Source organism: Equus asinus, chromosome 12, assembly GCF_041296235.1.
Source record: "Equus asinus isolate D_3611 breed Donkey chromosome 12, EquAss-T2T_v2, whole genome shotgun sequence".
Classification (NCBI taxonomy): domain Eukaryota; kingdom Metazoa; phylum Chordata; class Mammalia; order Perissodactyla; family Equidae; genus Equus; species Equus asinus.
In genome coordinates, this window is record NC_091801.1 from 71,106,079 (window position 1) to 71,126,678 (window position 20,600).

The 20,600-nt window shown below is 42.9% G+C and overlaps 1 long non-coding RNA gene across 1 annotated transcript; it reads left to right on the top strand.

Annotated features, from left to right (window-relative positions):
* The first annotated feature begins 213 nt into the window (after positions 1 to 213).
* On the top strand, positions 214 to 20,231 carry LOC123275688 (uncharacterized). Its single transcript, XR_011493064.1, has 3 exons — positions 214 to 304; positions 1,028 to 1,152; positions 20,077 to 20,231. It is a non-coding gene; the product is annotated as an uncharacterized lncRNA (long non-coding RNA).
* The last annotated feature ends 369 nt before the right edge of the window (positions 20,232 to 20,600 follow it).

Sequence of the window (20,600 nt, forward strand, 5' to 3'; positions counted from 1 at the left end):
GAAAGGAAAGAAGGAGGGAAGAAGAAAAGGAGGAAAGGAAGGAAGGAAGGAAACGACAAATGGGTCCACATCGAATGTGGCCCAGTCCATTCACGGAGCAGTTCCTCCTCCAGCCACATGATGGCGGCATGAGCATTGCGGCGCTCCCGCGCTTGCAGGTCTGGCGCTTTAAATCCCCGTATTTTAAAGCCGAGGCGCCTGGGTGTGTTTGTGTTTGTGCTTAGGAGTCAAAGCTACGCCCAGGATCAGCGCTCTCAGCTGAGCTGTAGTGCAGGTCGACACGAAAATCTTCAAGGGTTTCATGGTCTGTCTTTCTACAAAAATCCCAACAGACGTTTGGGAGTAAAAAGGACTTTGTAGTCCTTTTCAAAATGGGGAGAATTTCCTTAGATACACAGCATCGGCTCCGCTGGGTTTGCAATCTGTGGGCAGGTATTGCGGTTAATGAGCCACTGGCTTGCTGCTCCCCGGGCTGGCTGGGGCGGTCAGCTGGTGGCATGATGGGAACGGCAGTGAGCCGCGCTGCAGCAACATGCCCGGGGATGGAAAATGTGATTTGTGACACAGCAGCTTGGGAATAATCATGAAAACATAATTGCTCCGGGCGGATTGCTGTCTTGTCTTTCCATTGCAAAGCTGCTTCACTTCGTATGAGAAGAACCGTGGGTCTTAGCTTTTGTTTCTCGAGGACAACCAGAGGCACACCCAGCAACTGTTCTTCTGCCCCGGTTACTTCGATGTGTCTTTGAACCCCAGAGAAAGGCTATCCCCAAACTGGGAAGAACCTGCCTGAGCTCCAGGCTCCCTGTGGCAGCCTGTCTGTTCAAGCAGAACCACCCAAGTCATGGATGTGGCTTGGAAACCTGTTCATCCTATCCTCTCCTACCCGGGAACGTGCTATTATATATAGACAGATGAATTTATTTTTTTATTTTTTTGCCTTTTGAAAAAAATGTTTAAGTCTTTTCATATGCACTTCTCTTTATAGTTTACACACATTTCTCATTTTGTCTTTGTCATGGCCCAGGAAGGAGGCAGAGGTCATTCATTGACAAGAATTTACAGACAAGGACACGAAAACTCAGAAAGATGAAATGCCGTGTCCAGAATCTCCGTTTCCCAGCTCAGTGGTGAGGAGCAGAGGGCTCTGAGGTAGGTAGCCTGGGTTTGAGACCCTGTAGGGCCACGTTAGCTTACCTACATCAAGCACCTTTTTACACTACTCCCCATCCTCCCAGCCCCGGATTCTGTGCCAACAGTTCCTTATAGTTTCAATAGCTTTTGTTCCTGAGCCGTCCTCCTGCCTGGGGCTTCTCGGGCTCACGGTAGGACTATTGCGCAGCTTTTAAGGACTGTCTGAGAGATTGATGCTGGAAGAGCCACCCCTGACCAAACAGGGGCTGGAACTGTTGGATAAATGCTTCCCCTTTTCATCCCCCAGGTGGATATTTCAAATGGGGCCGAGACTAAGCCACAGTCACTCCCAGTGGGAACCAGATTGACAGCAGATTTTCCCACTTGTGTTCCTTCTGTGCTGTTTCACTCACCGGAGCTTCACTCTTATTCCTTGGGCTTACCTCCCGGATCAACGACCTCGCTGCGAGCTCTGACTCAGGCTCTTCATTTAGGAACCCAGGCCAGGACAAGATGGGAGGGAAGCCAGACCTCTTACTCCAAGATCAAGAGTCTGTCAATTCATAGACACACACACGCACACACACTTTTCTCCATGTCCACAGCAAGCAGGTGAAGCAAGAGGCAGACTTGATTAGCTCTAGAGTGTTTCCAGAGCATGTCATAAGTTGTTGGGGGCCCCCAAAGGACAGGTCCTTGAAGGACATGGGTTCCTGTGCATTAACGGGTGTTAATGGACTTTCAGGCCCAGACACCTCTGGAGCAGCCACCTCCTTAGACCCAAGGCTGGCATCAGGCAGAGCCAGAAGCTGTCTCCATGGTGTGATTTAAGGGCACCATAAGGCTCTGTAATGCAAATATATGATATGGGTGGGGTGGCACCTTAACCTCAGCCTCTTTGCCACACCGGGGGTACGTTGGAGCTTGCAGGGGAGTAGGCAGTCCCAGGTGAATGCTTTCTGCCCAACCCCACTTTAAACTCCCATTTATTGACCAGTTATGAGTCACTGCCGTTCTGACACTTCTATACACATCAGTCTTTTCTTAACAAGGCTTCACAATAGAATCACCTGGAGAAACTTGAAAGATGCCAGTGCTAGGGACTGGCCAGGTGGTGCAGTGGTTAAGCGCGCACGTTCCACTTCAACGGCCTGAGGTTCGCTGGTTCGGATCCCGGGTGCGGACATGGCACCGCTTGGCAAGCCATGCTGTGGTAGGAGTCCCACGTATAAAGTAGAGGAAGATGGGCACAGGTGTTAGCTCAGGGTCAGTCTTCCTCAGCAAAAAGAGGAGGATTGGCAGCAGATGTTGTTAGCTCAGGACTAATCTTCCTCAAAAAAAGAAAAAAAAAAAGCCAGTGCTAGTCACCACTCCCCGTTCTGTTTTAATCAGTCTGAGGGTGGGGCGTGGGCATCCAGAAAGTTCCTCAAGTGGTTTTCATGTGCAGTCAGGTTTGAGAACCATTGTTTGGAATTGTCTGCATTGTCTCTGCTCACTGTCACCCACACCTTCCGAGGAAGTTACCCTTCCCCCTCACTTTGTAGAATGGGAAGCTGTGGGTGTCTTGGAGCACTTCAGACACACAGCCAGTTAGCCATGGAACAGAAAGTCAAGTGCAGGTCTGTCTGACTCTGACATGTCAGGTTCCAACAAAGAGAACACTTGTCAAGTTTCTCTTCTAAAAATCCCAACACAGAGGAGGGTGAGCATGTCCCTCCTGGGGAGGATATTCTGGGGACCAAAAGCAGATTGGGAGTTTTTTTGCAGTCCCATGCTTCATCTTCAAAGCTTCATATTTGTTTTTATAAAAAGATAACATTTTACCTGATTCTCTATAAAATTGATACTCCGGGGAGAGGGCCTGGGGTCATTCATACTACACCATGGTTACAGGGGGACCGCACACTCTGGTTTGAGCAACTTGGTCCAGATCTATATCCCACCCTGCTAAATGGATGAGAGAGAATTGGGGGTCATGATGAGGGGATGGGGGTGGGTGGAGGAGAAGGAAGAATGTGGGTAGCAAGAGTGATGAAAGTCTGCGGCTCCTTCAGGGTCAATTCTGTTAATATTTCTCACCATATTGAAAAAGAAAAGTTCTTAGCTTTGGAAGATGCAGGCGCTAAAGATGGGCGCAAGGACACCAGCTCACCAGCTGGTAATGTGAATGTCACTTATCTTCCATTTCAGGGGTAAACAAATATTTTCTGTAAAGGGTCAGATAGCAAATATTTTAGGCCAGTGGCGCATATGGTCCCTCTCACAACTACTCAAGTCTGTTGCTATTAGCATAAAAGCAGCCATAGACACTACAGAAATGAATGGGCGTGGCCGTCATCCAATAAAACGGCATTTACAAAGACAGGCCCAGATTTGGCCTGTGGGCAGTATTTTGCTGAACTCTGCTCTATTTTGCTTACTTATAAGCCTGACGGAGGCAATTAGCCTAACTCCTCCTCTCCGCACTTGATTCAGCTGTAAAATCTCCAAGTAAGGGCTGGGCTCGATACTCATCACAACTACCATTTTTGCTCTCTCTACACACACATGCACATATACTTGCAGGCACGCACATCTGCACGCATGCTGCTCATCTTCACAACCTGGATTTGATTTCTTGTAAGAACCATGAAGCTTAGGGCAATTTGGTCTAATGCTTCCCATAGAATAAGTACCAGGCCAGAATTTATACCTAGACCTTCTGGTTACTAAAGCCCAGATTCTTCCCCAGGCTATTGCAATGCCTCTAAGCAATTGTTTGAAAATACTTCTAGCCCATGAGTCTACAAGGCTATGAATTCATTTACCTTCTCTAGGTGGCTCTTTGCCCAATATGCAGACAGCACAAAAAAGTACCAGCCAAGCCACTTTTTTTTTTTTTTTGATAATGTACCTAAGATTGAAATCTTTTCAGCTGAGCATGTAGACTTGGCATCCTTTAGGCAAGTGTCAGGAAATCAATTTCTATTGGACCCCACCTCCTGCAGCAAGGAAATATTTGGAAATGCATCTGAAGCATCTCCTTATGTCTGACCTTCCAGCTGTCTCCATTATCAGAGGGTCATTTAAGCACTTGGAGAGTCCAAGCCCAGTGACACCAGCCTGCTAATGCAATAAATGCACTTTCTGTGTGTATTACCTTTAAATGCCTTCTCTGGAAATATCCAAGAGGCCAAAACTCGCTGTGGTCCAGATGCCTACTCACCCTGTCACTCATTTCCCTCTACTTAAATTTCAGCTCAGCATGTATTGATGTGTCCAATGATTCTAGACATATAAACGAAGAATAAAAATTTGATCTCTGCATTTGCCCTCTAGGAGCTGTGATACCAGGGCCTATGTTAGATAGTTAAATATATTACTTTCATTATGCCATTTAATTCTTCCAACAGCCTTAGAAGGTAGAGATTGTTATCTTCATTTGACATGTGTAGAAGATGTCTACTGGGGCGGTGCCTCTTGCCCCAGAAAACTGGGTAAACTTGGCTCAAATCTCCACTCTCATGGGTGGGGAGAGTCTTGAAACTTCCCCTGAGATTGCTGTGAGGCTGTCAGTAGGAATGGCCTTCATGTCTGCTCTGTGGTGCACTCAACATGTTTTCAAATGGGTGAAGGGAAAAGGGACAAATCTCAAGTCAGATAGTGTCATATACCATTGACCCTTTGGGGTCATAAATACTTCTGAATATCTGATTAAAGTTTAGCAACTTTTCCCTTAAAAATGTATAATTATCTATAGTTTGTATAACATTTCAGAGGGTTTGTGAATAAAAGCAAGTTCCTGCTAAATGTAGGTTACTGGGCTAGATACTGGGCTGTTGCTGACATACAGGAGACACTTGGAGCAGATGCTTCTGGAAGCACCCCTCATACCCCATATCCCAGTGCCCTTACCACTTCAGTGCTCACGGGACCAGCTTCCACCTGCAGCTCCTGTATTTCTCTGCCTAACAGCTTTCTCTTAGAGCTAGGTTCACCACCCTCCTGGCAGCCTGAAGTGCCAGGAAATGAATAGCCCCTGGAACAGCCCTCAATCAAAGATTGACCATTGTATAAATACCCCAGCTCCGTTTCTCTTTGGTGGGATCAATCTGAGGCTCACGTTCTACCTTGTTTCCCCATTTATTCAGTGGGGTCAAGCTCCATTGCCCACACTGGTGGTTATCTTCTTTTTCCCCACTCCTCTACCAGTGTTGCATTCATTGTCAAATAAATTAGTGGCGCTAGAATCCTTGTTTCAGAGAATGCTTCTGGGGAACTCAGACTAAGACAGCATGTAATAATTATGTGTAGAATGATTTATTCCTTATGCTTTATAAGGTGGGTCTTAATGGGTATTCACTTTACACATGCGGAAATCTGACACATACAGGCTTAGCAACAAGCTCAAAAGTCTGCAGCAAGGTTGATCTAAGCTCAGCCTGGACCAGAGTCTCTTTACCCAGAGACTTGCCCTCTTTACATTTATTTAAACAATAAAACTGATATATTGCCAGGCATTGGGTGAAATATTGGGGATACATAGAACAGCAAGTCAGATACGGTCTCTCATTATATGGAGCTCATATTCTAGGGAGAAGAGAGAAACAATAAGCACATATAACAATGAAATAATTGTGAGTTTTGATGAGGACTATCAAAAAATACATAGCATGGTATAATGCAAAAAAAGAAAAATGAAATGGAAGAGAAGGCCAGCCTTAGAAAGATTTGAGAGAAGTCCTCATCCTCCTGAGTTCTCCATCTTGGTTCATTGTATCTCCATTACTTACCTACAACAAATTCTTACTGAATGCATATTATGCAGCAAAGAGAATAGACAGTCTCTACTCTTCAGGAGTGTATAATCTAGGCAGAAGAAATAGGGAATAAACAAATAAGTAAATAAATGAGGAAAAATACCAGACAGTAATAACCACTTTTAGAAGAAGAATAACAGGAGATGAGAGAGCATATTTTGCCTTATTCAGAGGGGTTCCCCTAGAGAATTAAGTCCAACTACTCTAAGGCATACATTGGATATAGTTAACTAACTTCTCTTCTGTGCATCTGGAGTGGTGCTAGTAATACACAATCCTTGAGAAAATTTGGAGGAAAAGTTATTGAAATCATTTGCTGTGTTCTGTGGTTCAGATGAGGAACCCCAGTGGAGAGTCTCCCTTAGGAGGCATCATTTAAGCAGAACTCTGGATGTCAAGAAGAAGCTAGCCATTGAGGACCAGAGCTTGCAAGGTAGGGAGAAGGGCTACTTCAAAGTGCTGAGAAGGCCAGTGAGACTGGAGCAGAGTAGATAAGAGGTGAAGGGAAAGGAAGTGGTACTAGGGAGGTGGGAGAGCGCCAAAACATGGAGAATCTTGCACATCAAAGTTAGGAGCATGTGTTTTATTCAAAGTCTGGGGAATAGTTTATAGAAAACCAATAATCAAAGAAGGAAGACCAGTTAAGATGTCATTGCAGTATGTAGCCAAGAGGTGGTGGTGGCTTTATCCAAGATGGTAGTGGAGTCAATAGGACTTGCTGGTGAATTGGATATGGGGAAGAAGGAAAGAGAAATCAAAGATAATGACTGGCTTTATGAGTGATGGAGCCATTTACTGGGACAGGAGAGACTAAGGTGGAACAGGTTGGCAAGAATAAACTCAAGAATTCTGTTTTGCCCTTGTTACACTTGAGGAGCTTATTTGAATCCAAGTGGAAATATCAAGTTGATGACTGAGTATGAGTCCAGAGTCTGTAGAGAACTATTTAAGAATCTTTGCCACGTAGAGGATGTGGTCACCTAGAAACACATCTGTGGTCCTATAATACTTATTGCCTGGTTTAGCATCTTAGCTCCCTCCCAGTGGATGAAGGTGATTTTGAATGATAAATTAAATCAGCACCCTCCATTGAGAGAAGAATAGATGGAGAAGTAAAGAGAGTTTAAGACAGACCTCAGGATGCTTCAACATTTATGGGTTGAGGAAAAGAGGAGGAGCCAGCACAAGAGACTGAGAAAGAATAATCAGTGAGGTAGGAGGAACACCAGGAAATTGTGTATCAGAAAGACAAAAGAAAACATGTTTTATGAAAGTGAGATGTCAACCATGTCAAATGTTGCTCGAAAGTCAAGCAAGCAAAAGACATCCATTAGATCCCTATATTTCACCTGCTGGAAGTCATGATTCTAGCAGAAGAGGTAACAACTCTCTTCAGGACACAAAACCAACTGCTCCTGAAGCAATCTAGTCTGTGGCATCACACGTGATGTAAGGACAATCTGCAGTCTACTTGGAAAGACCACAGAATATTTTATTTAGCATGCTCAGAACAACTTAGACAAATTGAAATTTCTTGAGATGAAAGAATGATGTCTTGCCTATGACATTGACTCATACTAAGCTCATAAATTTATTTCAGAAAATAGAGAGCCTCCAAGGGCTCAGGTTTACTAATGACTGTTCTACTACCATTATTACTACTGTCTGTTACTACCACTACTACTTCTATCACATCAGCTCTTCCAACTCCCCATCCGGGGCTGTTTTCTAGCAGATCATGCTGTCTCAGCAAAGCTCCCTGGCTGGTTATATAAAAAGCAATGTGGGAAAGAGTTAATTGGCAAACAGTGACTACATTTGCAACCCAAGAAGGCCTGCTGTGACTTGTTATCTGCAGAGCTAAGCAGCTTGCTGTACAAGTGATATTCCAAGCTCATTGCTGTTAATGCCAATGGGGGCACTTAACACCTCTCTGTAAATGGTCTCAAGATTAATATCTTGCCACTTATTTTATGTTATTTTTTCCCCTTTGGAGGGGAAGCCTTTCCTCATCTCTTGCCTTCAGGAGCCAGAGCTGAGAGAAGGTCAGATCTGGGAGAAACCTGGGGTGAGCTGCTAACTTGACAGTTCCTTCCAAGCTTCTCCCTGTGTAGCATGAATCATAGAGTTGGAGCATTGCTCAGCAGAATGGAAAGAGCATGGGTTTTGGGATCAAAAGCCTGCATCCAAATATTTAGTAACTAAGTGAAAGAGCTACTTAATTTATCTCAGCATTATTCTTTTCATTTGTTAAAATAAATAAATATATATATATATATATATATATATATATATATATATATATAATGAAACCTGTACCACAGGCTTATTATAAACAATCTATTCTGGCTTCTGCCTGATCCACTTGCTGAAGCTGGTCTTGAACTGCTGTCATTTCAGTTGTACGTTCAGCACAATTGGCCCATCCTCCTGCCTGAAACGTACTCTTCTTTTAATTTCTGTGACCTCACCCATTCCTGGTTTTCTTTCCACCACTGTGGCTACACCTGCTCAGTCTTCTTGCTGGCTTCTTCTCCTCTGTCTGATCTCAGAACTTGAAAATAGATCCTCTTCTCTCTTTTCTTTATAATGTCTCTCTAGATAAGAGCCATTATCATCTCATTAAACACCGTGTATATGCTGACAACTCTCAAGTTTCTCTCTCCAGCCTAGATGTGTATTTTGAGATATGGTCTTGTTTATCCACCTGCCCAGTTGACATCTCCACTTGAATGCCTCCCAAACATCTTACACTTCACATGCTTATGAATCTTGAGTTTCTTAAGAATCCATTAGACCCCAAGTCTACCACATCTTAGTAAATGGCACCATAATCAAGCCCATGACTCCAAATAGAAGCCTAAGATTCATAGTTAATGCCTCTCTCTCCTCTGCTTTCCATATAGAATGTATCTGCACCTTGTGGGCATTCTATATCCAAGCATATCTTGAATTCTTTCATTTGCCTTCATCTCCACCATACCTGGGTGGCATATTTTCTATTTCCCTTCCAATTCTATTCTCCACCCTTCTCCATCTGGCTCTGTTCTTCAGCAGGCTGATCTAAATAAGCTCCATCAGTAAGCCCTGTTGCCCTTGGGCTTCCGGTTGGATTCAGTTCATTGATAGTACTAGCAGGAAATTGGAGGGAAGGAGAACAGTGAGGTCATGGTGTGTGTTCCATGGGCTCCTTTCTTTCAAGATTGCAACAAGCTTGCAAGGATGCTCAAAAGAAAGTCTCATTTCCTGCCAGGAGGCAGCCCTCTGTCTCCATGCTCTAGTTACCCTTCCATCCATTTGTGCCTTTGTGTGTGGTCTAGTAATGGCTGTCTACTGTTCCTTGTCCCCAAGGTACGGCACTGCCCTCTTCTGGCTTCCTTATACCCCACCTCTACCTCTACCCTGTATTAAACTGCCAAATTATTCTTGTTCGAAAGTGCCATCGGTTCCTTGCTGGAGCCTGAATCATGAGTCACTGAAAAACAAACAAGAAAACAAAAAACATCCTCCTCATTGGTCTCCTCCAATACTGAACCCAGCCCAGTACAGCCTCTCTGCAGCAGCACTGAGTGATCATTTTAAAACATATGTCATTTTACCCCTCTACTGAAAAGCATTCAGAAGCTTCCTGTTCTGTTTCTTGTAACCTCCTTGTTAAGGATTAAGTCCTTTCATGGTCTGTCCTCTGCCTACTTCTCCAAGCACATCTTGCACTCACTCTTCTATGGCTTATTTCTTCTCCTGCAGCCATGTAGATATTATTAAATTCTCTAAAACACTCCAAGCTCTTTACTGCCTCGTAGATTTTACATATATTCTTAAGGAGAACATGCATATTTGCCTCCTTCCCATTGTTGAGGTCTCAGCTTAGTTGGCACCTCATCAGAAACATCTTTTCTGTCACTCATCTTAAGTAGTTCCTTCCCCATTATTTTCTGTCATGCTTTCTCTTCTTTTCTTTCTTTTCTTTTCTTTTTTTGAGGAAGATAGATGAGCCCTGAGCTAACTACTGCCAGTCCTCTTTTTTGCTGAGGAAGCCTGGCCCTGAGCTAACATCCATGCCCATCTTCTCCTACATTATATGTGGGATGCCTGCCACAGCATGGTGCCAAGTGGTGCCATGTCCACACCCAGGATTCGAACCGGCGAACCCTGGTCCGCCAAGAAGTGGAACGTGTGAACTTAACCGCTGTGCCACCGGGCCAGCCCCTCTCTTCTTTTCTTTCATAGCAATGATTTCCCTAATAATTATTTATTATTTAATTATGTAATGTATGTATCCCTGCAGTAGACTATATAAGCTTAAGGCCGTGGTGGTGGTGGTTGTTTTTAACCTCAATATGCACATTGCCTGATGTATAGTAGGTACTCAATAAATACTTATGGAATTAAGAATTAGGCAGGTGGAGATACCTGGCTCATAGTGTGTGCTCTATGTATTGAGCATAGACTATTTACCAAGTACTCTCTGATACCTCATGTTAGTTAATAATATTAGTAATATCATCAAGTCCACTTGCTCTTCAGGTGATTCTGGTTATCATGGGTTGGTTTTTGAGACATAATACATGGAAATATGTAAGGTGACTAAATCAATTGATTTTCCTAATTAGGGGGTGTGGGGATATCTGTTCTCTAAAGGCACTATTTTCTAAATACTGATATTGTTTTGATAAGTCAGAATAAAGAGAATAAAGCATATTCACACTTCTAGAAGCTCAGAAAATGGAATTTATTGGTGGCTATTAGAACCAAACTATCCTAATAAATACATGTTACTGTTTTTTTTTGTTTGAGGAAGATCAGCCATGAGCTAACATCTGCCAATCCTCCTCTTTTTGCTGAGGAAGACTGGCCCTGAGCTAACATCTGTGCCCATCTTCCTCTACTTTATATGTGGGACACCTGCCACAGCATAGCTTGATGAGCGGTGCCGTGTCCGCACCTGGGATATGAACCGGCGGACCCCAGGCTGCCAAAGCGGAATGTGCACACTTAACCGCTGCACCACCGGGCCGGCCCTACATGTTACTATTTTTTTTAGAATTTATTATTCATGTTAAGTAGATTCCAACATGAAGAACTAGAGAAATGCTTTTGGATGAACATAGCATGGTCTGAGACTTCTCCACCTAGTGGTGTTTATCTGAATTACAGGCATAGCCCTGGAAAGAAAGCAACCAGCCTCCGGGATGCTACTATTCCCAGTATGTTTGAACAAAGCCACGTAATAAATACAAATGGACATAATGGCTAAATAGCCTCACAAACATTTTTCAACAATTTAAATGATGGGAAAGAACAAAATGCCTGCTGTAGGACCTAGATTAAAATAAGTATTTTTTTTTTTCTGTAGAATTATAAATTTCAAATGTAGAAAAAAATCTCAAGTGATTGTCTTCTGGGGCCCATGGCACATAGACGTATAGAAGAATCACCAGTCACATCATTCAGTAAATGAGGTAACTGAGGGCTATGGAGACTATACCTTGTGCCAGATCAAAACCAGTCTTTCAGGTCGTCACTGAGAACATCTGTACTTGACTCCCTGCCTCCTGAGATGCTGATGGTCTGATCCACGTGATTACAGAAGTCCTCTCCAGGCTCATATTTCAAGGCTTTTAAATTCATTCAGCATCCATTTTGCACCATGTATGGAAAGTTTAACAAGATGAGCGGTTGAAAGCAGGAGCCCTTTCATATTCCTTTTCTTAGTTAAGCCCCATAACCACTGGGCAAAGTTGGTATTTTGATTAAAGTGAGACTCAGAGAAGGAAGAGAGGAGCTTTCCTGTGGTCGCACAACCAGAAAGTGACAAAATAAGGGCTCAAACTGTGGGGGTGCTGATTCCAAGTCTTATCACCTTTCTACTTTGTGGTGCAAAACCAGTGGAAATGGCACAGAGTCTCTTTTATTCTTTTCTTTCTGTTTTTGTTTTTATGCAACAATTTTCTTTTAACATCTGTAACAAAAGTGTGACATACTTTCTTATTTATCCCCAGCGGCCAAAGGGTGGCTCCTTCCTCTGACGGCTGCTTGGGTCAGCTTCAGTGCAGAACCACCTACAGGATCATGAAAAGAGAATTTAGCCCAAAGGCCCTTCTCAATAAAGGCACTAAGGAAAAGAAAATAGAAGGGAGTGGGGCTTTTCCTTACTATCTTTATTATTACTTTTTATAGGCAATATTGTAGTAATGGATGACTACAGGCAAATAATAATAGCTCTTGTTCTCGGCCCAGGATTCAGGCTACAAGGTTTTGCATAAATAGAATCCATCTGTCAGTGCTGTGAGGTATGGGGGAAGGAGAACAGGTCAGGGAGGACACAGACTGGGGTTCAAAGCACAGCTTCATCACCTGCTTGCTTGTGGCCTTGGACAAGATACTTAACATCTTTGATCCTCACTTCTTCACATCTCAAAGAAGGATAATAATATTTACCTCATTGAGTTTTTGGAAGTGTAATTGATAAAATGTATAGAAAGTGCATATTATAGTACCTGGAATCAAATAGACACTTTAAAAAATATTGGTTTCCTTTCCCTCTCCATCTGATGATGGGTAGAGTAGACTTCACCATAACATCCACTAATGGCAGTGCAAGGGAATCCTACTTTCACCTTGAGTAGAGGTGTGCCTGCAGGGGATTGGATTGCTAAATGTTGGGATGCTGTCAGCTTCTCCAGGAAACCATTAGCCAAGGAAGTGACGTTTAAGCTGAAATTTAAAGGATGAATAAGAGCCAGGAGAAAAGGAGAGAGAAAAGAGTTTGGAGCAAATGTTGTGGTGTGGCTGTGGAACAGAACCAAGATCAGGTGTGAGGAACCCAGAAACTGAGAGGGAGACAGGCAGGGGAAGCTGGAGAGGCCAGCAGGGGCCAAGAGCAGGTGGCACCTTGGAGGCCATGCCAGGGATTAGGGACTTTGTTTTAAGAGCAAGAGAGGTCATTACAGGTTTTAAGCAAGAGGATGAGGTATGATTTTCTGAGTGCTTGGTAAGTATTGGGTATTATCATCCTCACAACAACTTTATGAGTTGGATACAGTTGAGTAGATTGAGGCCTAGGGAGACTGACTAACTTGCTTAAGAACATATAGGTAGTATGTGGCCAGGGCAGGGTTTACCCAGAGGCTAACCTGCTCCAGGCCCTAAACCTTAACCATGGCGTGGTCCTGTTGTTCAGGATGCACCACACACTCTGTGTGATAAATCTCGCTAATCTCTCATGTGGCCTGATTCCATCCAGTCCCATTGATTTCAATCCCACCCCCACAGCAGTGACTTCCTCACTGATGTGTCCAGTTCTGATCTTCCCCAAGAAGGTCAAACTCACCTATCACTTGCCGTCTCCACTTCTATGCTTATTGGCATCTCAAACTTAACTTGTGAAAATGTAGACTCTTGATTTCTCCCCAAAGATCTTCCTCCTGCAGTCTTTCACAACCCAGTCAAGGGCAGCTTCATTCATTCTGCCCCTTTTCCAGGTTATAAAGCTGACTGTTGTCCCCCACTCCTCTCCCTCATACCCCAGTCCAATCTGTCAGCAACTTACTTTGGCTCTACTTTCAAAATATATCATCCTACTCAGTCTGAATGCAAACTACCAACATCTCTCCCCTCAGTATTGTAAAGGCTCCTTAGGATTCACCTGGTTTCCAAAGTGATCATTCTAAATGGAAGTCATATCTTGTCACTCCTTTGTTCAACCCTGTCTGTCTTACTGAAAGCTGAAGGCCTCACCATGGCCTTTAAGAGACTACTTGTTTTGTTGGATTTTTATTGTCCGTGTGCTTACCTTCAGTCTATAACTGCTTTCAGCCTACAACAACAGAGCTGAATGCCTGCAACAGAGACTATGGGGCCCACAGTCTGAAATACTTGCTCTTGGCCCTTTGCAGAAGAAGTTTCCAGAGCCATCCTCTATATGACTGCACACACTCCCCAAGATGTGCACACACACACACATACACATACCTTGCTGAACTCATATTCCAATACTCTTACCCTCTCCTATTCTGTTCTAGCCACACTGGCTTCCATGCAATTTCAGGAACTTTCTAAGCATGTCCCCATCTCAGGGAATTTTGCTTGCTCCTCCCATTGCCCAGACCACCCTTCACTCATCTATCCAAATGCAAACCCCCCTACCTGCCTTTCAGGTCTCTGTTCAAATGTCATCTGATTTTAAAAGTCTTCCCAGGTTGCCCCAGATAAAAGACCACCCTTCCCCCGTCACTCTCTTGTCCTCTTACTTTCCTTCTTTATCTTTCTTTTATCCCCTACCTCCACTGGCAGTGTGTGGTTATTGTATATCCTCTGCCCTCCTACTAGAATGCAAGCACCATGAAAGCAGAAACTAAATTTTATTGACTGTTTTATCATGTATGACTTGTAGGGATCCAGGCACATAATACATGCTCAATTAGGATTTTTGAATGAATCTGAAAATACCTAGAATGTAGTAGACAATTACAGCGTAAGTTCTAGAATGTTCCTTGGGTGTCTGCTGTGTACTAGGCATTTGCTGAGCACTTTCATATACATTGATTTCATGTTTACCCTCTCCACGACCTTGGTAGGAAGGGGCCCTTGTTTCTCTCCTGTGCTTTCCGTAACAAGATAAGGCTATCTCTGAAACAAAGCTGTTACGCACAGAGTGGCAGGAAGAGGCCGTCTCTCCGGTGTGCTCACAAGTGACCATTCCTGAGTTCTGAGCCACTTCTTCCCTCCAGGTGGCAGCTGAGAAAAGCACTGTCTCTTTAAAACAACTCACAGCATTAAGATACTAATAATACATCAGAGTTATGTGATTTTTCCTAAAAAGATTAAATCCAGGATCCTTCCCCAGAAATCCAGTTCCCGCCACAATGAGCATCCTGTTTACTGTACTCTCAATAATAGAGTCCTAATTGGAAGATGTCACAATGGAGTTAAAGGCCAAAGGACATATGGGTGGAGCGCTTTGAATTTTTCTTCTTTGTTAAATACTATATATATCTCTCAAAACACTGCCTGGCATTAATCTTTCCTTTTTCGTTGTGCTAAAATGTACATAAAATAAAATTTATCATTGTAGCCATTTGAAGCATATAGTTCAGTGGCATTAAGTACATTCACAATGTTGCATAACACTTACCATCATCCATTTCCAGAAATTTTTTGTCTTTCTAAGCTGAAACTGTACCCATTAAACAGTAATAACCCATCCCGCCCTCCTCCCAGCCCCTGGCAATTGCTATTGTACTTTCTGTCTCTGAATCTGATCCCTCTAGGTACCTCATTTAAGTGGGATCACTATTATGTCTGACTTATTTCACTTTGCATAATGTCTTCAAGGTTTATCCATGCTGTAGCATATGCTAGAATTTCATTTCTTTGTAAGGCTGAATAATATCCTGCTGTATGTATATGCCACATTTTATTTATCCATTCATTGATGGACACAGATTGCTTCTGCCTTTTGACTATCGTGAATAACGCTGTTATGGATGTGGGTGGACAAATATCTGTTTGAGCCTCTGCTTTCAGTTCCTTTGGGTATATGCCCAGGAGTGGAATTCCTAGATCATATGGTAATTCTATGTTTAATTTTTTGAGGGACTACCATACTGTTTTCCAATCAATCTTTTATTAAAGTTCTCTTAAGTAGTGTTTTAAAATCTGAATTAGAAGACCGGTTTTCAGAAATGTTACAAAATAACAAGTACTGGTCTCCCACCTGGTCTCAAGTCTTATGAGTTAGTCACTGGCTTCCCAGCCTGCTCTAAAGTCCCCTTTGTCATTATAATAAGGCGCAGGTACTCTGTATTTTTTTCCTGTGTTTTTGTTCCCCAAATGAGTCAGCGGAGGAAGCTAGGAGGCTGAGGGAGCAACGCCAAGCTTTTTGTGTTTTTTCCTTCCCTGTTCCCCTCAGTCCTCCAACTCAATATCATCCGACCCGAGCCAGGGAGCCAAGCATCCAAGCTATTTCCTTGTAACCCCTCGGTGACCTCATGAACCTCCAAATGGGCATGAACAGACCCTGCCAGACCAAGGTAAAGAGCCGGAATCACACAATCGCATTAACTCAGCACCTGGATTGGAGTATTAAGTGGGTGAACTCCTGCGCTTCAGGGCCATGAAAATAGCCCTGGGAATAGAAGTTGGAAGTTGTGCTGGGTCCTAGTCTGTGCTCTGCATCCAACCCATTTAGCACAATCTTGGCTAAGCTACTTAATTTACTCTGGGAGTGAATTCCTCCTCTCCCTCCTTTTTTTTTTTTCCATCAATAGGTCCCCAAAAGCAAATAAAATATTACACAGAATCTCACTATATGACACAAATAATAATAAAAGTGCTAAAGGAAAGCTTTCTTTACTCACAATTCTTCTGACACCAAATGTGTGGGATTTTTCCTCACAGCAATTCTCCAGCTCTGCACACCAGCGGGGTGTCCTACAAATTAACTCAATTCTGACACTATTTATCTGGACTAAGCACAGACCCCATAAATTATGGGCTCAGTCCCACAAGACTGCCCTCACTTCAGATGCCACGGAAGTCCAGATTGTTATCTGTACTTCTAACCACCCAGCTCTAACTCAGGGATTCCCACAACCCCCCTCCTCAGATTTGATAATTTGTTAAACTGGCTCAGAGAACTCAGGGAAACACTTTACTTACATTTGCTGGTTTATTATAAAGGACATTGTAAAGGGCACAAAGGAACATCTAGATGAAGAGGTACGTAGGATGAGGTCTGGAATGGTCCAGGACACAGGAGCTTCTGCGCTCCTTCTGGTTTGGGCTCTGCCAACAACCTAGATCAGGGATGCATTCACCAACCCAGAAGCTCTCTGAACGCTAGTTTAGGGGTTCTTATGGCGGCTTCATCACGTAAGCATGATCCATTGTTAACTCACTCTCCAGCACCTCTTCCCTCTTTGGAGGTTGGTTGGTAGGGCTGCAAGTTCCAAACTTCTAATCATGGTTTAGTCTTTCTGGCAACTAACCCCTATCCTGAAGCTATCTAGGAGCCCACCAAGAGTCACCCCATTAGAACAAAAGAGGTTCCTGTAACCTGGGAAATTCTGAGGGATTCATGTGCTCTGTGTAAGACGCTCCTATCAGCCCCATCACTCAGGATTACAAGGATTTTGGGAGCTCTGTGTCAGGAACTGGGGCAGAGACCAAATATATATTTCTTATTATGTCACAGATGCTTTGCCTAAAAGAAGATATGGAGGGTATGAAACTCATCTACTCATTGTCAGTTACCTACTTCACCTTTCCTGTCCCCCTAGAGACTTTTGAAGCTCCATTGTGGTACCCTAGTGTCCAGTGGAACCCAGTTTGTAAATCAATGAAGTAAGTAGATAACTTGATATGGATATGCAGCTGTAATATGCAGTGGATGAAATTGGGTTTCCCAGACCCCAATATGGAAGCTCATCTAATTATCAACTGGCTTCCCTGAATGCATTTCATAAATACAGTTATTCACCAGAAGTCTAAAGATACACAGCTAGGTCAGGAGGATTCCTGCCATCTGTTGGCGGTGAGCAAAGCTGATGAAATGTTACTCTGATTCATTGCTTTGTTTGTATTTATGAAAGTTTGTCAGTATTTTAGAGATGGGAAAACTGAGGCTTAGGGATGGTAATAGGCAGAGGAGCCACAATCTGAACCTAGGAAATTTGGCTCTCAGAGCCTCTACTTTAAAAAGTCTACATTACAGCCTCCTTTTAAAGCCAGAAATAGATGAGTAGAAAAGCTTCTGTATACAGCAACTGTGAGAGACAAGAGCTGCATCCCTTGGACAGCCCACCACTATTGTTCCAACACCGCTGTGAGAGGTGACTATCCCTGACCAAGTCACCAACCTTACCTTCAGAGAACCAAGTTCCCTGGGCCAGCCCTGTGCCCACATACACATCAGCAGAGCTCTTCAGCAAATCCTAGCAGTTAAGGTGACCCGTTAAATGTTCAGAGCTACAAAACAATTCATTTGGCCCAAGATTGAGTCTTTGGAATTGAATCCTCCATCAATTTCCGTGTCTCTTTCACTCCATCTTTTTTGCATTGTGTGTGTGTGTGGGGGGGGGGGGGGGCTTGTCCTTTTTAATTATGCAGGTGCTTCCTCTTAGGTTTTATTTTCTTCCTCAGGCCTTGCTGCAGAGAATTTACTCTAGTTGATTGCTAAGAAGTTATTAATTCCAAGGGCAGAGTTCAGGAATATTCTTCTAGATGAATCATGTTGTTAATAAAGGGTCATCCCAAAAGGGCTTTGGGGTAGAGATGTTGCTGAAATCAGAGCTCTCAGCAATGGTAGCAAGAGAGAGAAAATGGCCTGATGACCCATGCTCAGGAAGGGAAATTAAGAGAAAGAAGGGATGGGATCAAAAGTACTATACCTCTGGCATGCTAGAATCTTGGATCTGCTAATACTAACCTTGTGACCTTGGACAGGCTTCTTAACATCTCAAATCTCAGCTGCTTCTACTGTAAAGTGATATAAATAACATCTTCAAAGGGTGTTATTGGGATTAAGTAAAATAGTATATGTAAAGCACCTTACAGTGATCCTGCCACATAATAGGCAATATAGAAATGGTTGTTTTTAATAGCTATTATTACTGTTACTGTGTGCTTTTGTTAAACATTCACCAGCCTCCCAAGTGATAGGTATCAGCTGGAATTCTCGGTTTCCAAATCATGAAGCAAAGATGTTGCACAACTCTTGCTTGTTGGGTGATGGAATAGTGCTTCTGTTTATGACTTCTGTATGAAAATCAGACAGAATGATGGCTGTCGGGCAAGAGAAAGATGCAGAGGAATGAAGCCAGCTGAGGGGGCAGAACTTGTAAATTTTGCAACTGTCCTCAGTTTAACATTTGGCATTCTATCCTCATTACTGACTGTGTATGTCTTCACAATAAATTGGGAATTTGCTATGTGAGAAAATGAAGATTTATATAAAGCCAAATTGAACAAATGGTGAATAATTGATTTAGCTGACCTGACAGCTTCCACTTGTAAATAACACAGAATGTTTTACTCTGGCAGTAATTTAGTTTTCTGGGCATCCTGACTCCTTTTAGCAGTCACTATAAAGATCCAGGGCTTTCTGGCCTTCCTATAAAGCAAAACACTTTAGATCATGAGCTCTGTTTGCATGTCATCTTGGCTTAATCTATAGGAAGTTGGTCTCATATTAGATACTGTCTGAAGAATCTAAGGGTAGTTTATTTAGTCCTCTGATGCTTGGCCTCAACTTAGTAAAACTTGAGATATATTTGGCTGAATTCAAGAATTAACTGTGTTGACAAGTCCTATAATACAGTGTTTAGGAATAAAGTAAAATAAATAAATTAAAATAAATATAAACAATGTGTATCCTTGTTTAAAATCCCCTTGCTGACATCTGGGTACAGGACATGCCATGTGAGAACACATTAGCAAAGGAAGCATTTATTTCCAAGCTTGGTATCCCAAGGAATGGTATAGATGAATGTATATGAATCTTCCATTAGCATTCCCTCACCCAAGGCTGTATGGATCACAGACAGCTTATTAAACAAGATACGAAAGCAAATGATGGTATTTTAGAAGACATCTTTCTAGCACTCCAAAGTCATGGATTCCTAGGATTAAAAGTGTCCTTGAGAGGTCATTCTGGTTAACCTCTGTAGATTCAGTTTCATTCAATAAACGCAATGAGCCCCTAGAATGTGACAGGCATCAGGCTAGGATTATTGGTGGGGGCATGTGTGTTTGGGACATAGGCTTATGAAAAAAAGAAAAAGAAGAAAATGTCTGCCATCAAGGAGTTTATATGCTGGTGGAAGAGCTATTTGGGTACCCTTAGACTGAGGCAAGTGCGACGAGGTCGATGTGAATAAAATACTCTAGGAGCAGTTTAGGAGGAGAACATGTTATTAGCCTGGGCAGCAGGGACCCATTCATAAAGATGAGCTCATTTTCATTTCACTCATTGATCAAAATCTATTGACCATCTTCTATTTGCCAAAACCCTGTGCTAAGCATTTTGGGGATGCTAAATACAATAATCATGATGCCCTCATAGGCCCAAAGTCTAACAAAGATGGCTGGAAATTGCAGTGTCGTAAGTATTCTTAAATGTTGTTGTGTTTCCCTTCTTCAGATAGACCTGTGTGTAGCTGCCCTGGAATGCCTGTGGGAAGAGATGACCCAATACAAGCGAGAGAATTGCCCAATTTTGGATTCCTCTTTCTCAAGTTGGAAAGATAAGGTATATGAATAAGAGGACAACTAGCTTATCCTAATTAAAAAATGTAGACCTCAAATAAACATGAGTTGTGCTAATTTTGTAGGCAAAATGCATAATGATGAACTGAAGAGGTCTGTGTGATTTCTTGCTATGATTTTGTGCAGTTGAATACTTTCTGGACTGTGAGTCAGGCGTTCTAAATTCAAGCTTCAGCTCTGCCATGGAAGTAGGTGTGTATCCATATTGGCGGGATCTTAGTCAATTACATTGCAGCTCAGTTTTCTTTGATGGGAAGTGAGGAACTTGTGTCAGCTGACGTCTAGGTCTGTTTGTTTTTCTTTGACTGGACTGATTTTTCACTCACACAGGTAGAAAGTGGCAAAGCTGGGACTTGAACCCAGTCAGGTATCAGAGTCTGTACTCCATTCACTGTATTG